Genomic DNA, 2963 nt, shown 5'->3' on the forward strand with positions numbered 1-2963 from the left:
TTTCTGAAAATTATTGTAAATATCAGTAGTTACTAAAATATCGCAGTTTTCGTATTTCTGGAAATTACCGTTATATGGGAAGTGGGCGTGGTTACAGTCCGATTTCGCCCATTTTCAATACCAACCTACCCTGGATAAAGGGAAACCTACATACCAAATTTCGTTGAGATATCTTAATTTTTGCTCGAGTTATCGTGTACACGGACGGACGGACAGACGGACAGGCGGACAGACGGACGGACAGACAGACATGGCTTAATCGATTTATTTTTTCATCCTGATCATTTATGTATACATTTGTCTATATCTATCTCGATTCGTTTTGGCTGTTACAAACAACCGTTATGTGAACAAAATTAATATACCCTTGTGCACAAGTGCGCTCGGGTATAAAAATACTTGGCATTAGCATTCGCATCCGCATCTGCGGATGTTAGCTTTTAAACATCGACATCCGCATTCGCATCCGCGGATGACTAAAATTCCACATTCGCAACATCCCTACTATGCAGGTATACTTTTTTTAATGTTCAATAATTTCTTATAAAATTTCAACTTGTACACTTAGATCTCTTTTTATGCGGTTCTTTTTTATGCGGATTTGAATTTATGCGGTTTTTCAAACCCTTTTTTCGCTGTAGCGATTTTGCTTTTTTGAGAGCTTTTATTACTTTTTTTTCAATGTGTAAGGGGCAATGCTTCTGATAAATAATTTGTCTTTGTATTCTTACATACAAGTTATTACAAAGTAATTCGGCTGAGTAAATATGTTACATATCGTCACCTGAAATGCAAAATAACGTAACAACATCTTCACTGAAATGGAAAAAGTCGTGACTTATTTTTATTTTTATTTTCATAAAACGATGTGGGGAGTTTTAATTCGATGAAATCCATAAAAGCAATCGAAAATTTTGAATTTTGAATTTTTTATAAGTTACGACTTTTTGCATTTCAGTGACGATGTTGTTAAGTTATTTTGCATTTCAGGTGACGGTATGTATAAATGAGAATATAATGGCGAATTCTCGTTTTCGTACAATTCGAAAATCATGAAATTTTCCTAGAATTTTCTATACAAAAATTTAAAATTTTCAATTCGTACGAAAACAAGATTATGCATCAATATTTAAAAAAATCATTATTTTGTATTTCATTTCATAAACCAGTAGGACATTAGAGCTCTCTGATAAACATAAAAAGTTCAGGTAAAAATGTCACCGTTTTTGAAATATTTACATTTAATTGAATTAAAAAAAAATCGTGCCTTTTCATGTATGCAGTTAAATCTAAAACCCAGGCTATACTTAGTAAATTTTTTATGTAGAATACTTCCAGATAGTTGCTTCTCCATACTCAAATGCAATGTAGTTAAAATATACCAAGGAAGCATCATAAAATTAGGACTATTTTGGGTTTTTTAACTTCTTGATATATTCTTCCCCAACTTTGTCTATCTCTGGTGAAAGAAAAACGTACTGAGGTATAACTTTACATTACATAAAAAAGATTGCTCATTTATTAAAGATTTCAGAAAGGTGCCACACTTACTGTTTCGAGTAGAAAAAAAAAGTTATAGCCGCTTTTGTGGGCAAAGGACTGAGACACACTAGAAGGTGTTTAATAGATTTAAATTTAAGCTGCTCTTGTTACCGACCAATGACATGCTAAATAGTACAAAGGTACATTATTACCTGCTCCTGACATTATTTTATGTTACTTACCGGAATTAGTGAAAGTGGATTTTGTGAAATTGGACCCTTCGAACATTGTGTTATTAATACTATGACAGAGAACACGCAGTATACGTCGCATGAATATGCGGATATTCACCTAATTTACGGTGAAGCTTGCTGTAATGCCAGAGCTGCTCAAAGACTCTATGCAGAGCGATACCCCAATCGTCGACATCCGGGNGATTTTTACACCTCTCTTGTTTGTTCACTGAACCAAAAATTTACCATAAACAGCCGTAAAAATAACATTTTTTGGTTACAAAAGTCATCCAACATTAAAAAATGTTAAAATTGACATTACACCATTATCATTTTAACATTATTAATATTATATTAAGAAATGTAAAGTTACTGTTATTTTAATGCAAAACTGAGATTAAAAATGTAAAACAATCATTATTATCCAATGTAGTGTGGACATTTTAAATGGTAAATTAACATTAAAAATATGTACATTAGATGTGATCAGTGGCGTAGCCAGGGGGGTTGTGATACACAATGGCTAGAGGCGTCGCACTATTGGCAAAACACGAGTTTTTTTTTCAAAATCGTAGATCTTCGCTTAGAAAAGAGATAATGGAATGAAATTTTTTTTATCGTGAAGATAAATGATCATATAATATAGGAAAACTATAGAGAAGTTACAACAACAATAACTTAACCCTCAAAATACCGTTCAAAATGTCACTTTTTTTTAATTTTGAATTTTGGCTCCCATTCCACTAGAAAACACTATATTTAATACACCATTAGCACTGTTTCTGAAAGATTTCTCTTTATTTTATCTTAAGACTCGATTCTTGGGAATTTGAAAGTGTATAAATAAGGATTATAGTGACTTTTGCAAGAGTAGTTAACATTTCATGCTATTTTTTTCAGAATATAGAAAATTTTTTCACTCTGCTGTTAGTGGACATGAAACTCACCAAAAACTAAAAATCGAAAAAAATTTACATAGCGCACTTTGCAAGTGGACTACTCAATTGTTGAATATTCTAACTTATTTGTCCCTTCTTTTTATACAATTAAGGAGCGGCTGAATGGTTTAACGATGTTAGCGGTACATAATGATGTGCCGATTACAACACAAGAAGTAATTGAAACAAGTAAGAGCAGCGCTGTCTTCGGCTATGCCGAAGGCTTCATACCTTTCATGAACATCTGCAAATTTTAGTTTGACAGATTACTGATTTTGAATACATCTGCATACATCGATAGAGGAGTTAC

At 32.5% G+C, this 2963-nt stretch overlaps 1 protein-coding gene across 1 annotated transcript in view; it reads right to left on the reverse strand.

Moving 5' to 3' along the window:
- LOC108358589 (uncharacterized) overlaps positions 1–2963 on the reverse strand; it is a 106122-nt gene that overhangs the window by 26733 nt on the left and 76426 nt on the right. The gene's annotated exons all lie outside the window — the stretch shown is intronic.

Source organism: Rhagoletis zephyria, unplaced genomic scaffold (assembly GCF_001687245.7).
Source record: "Rhagoletis zephyria isolate East Lansing unplaced genomic scaffold, Rhagoletis_zephyria_1.1 Rzeph_scaffold_00271, whole genome shotgun sequence".
Lineage (NCBI taxonomy): Eukaryota > Metazoa > Arthropoda > Insecta > Diptera > Tephritidae > Rhagoletis > Rhagoletis zephyria.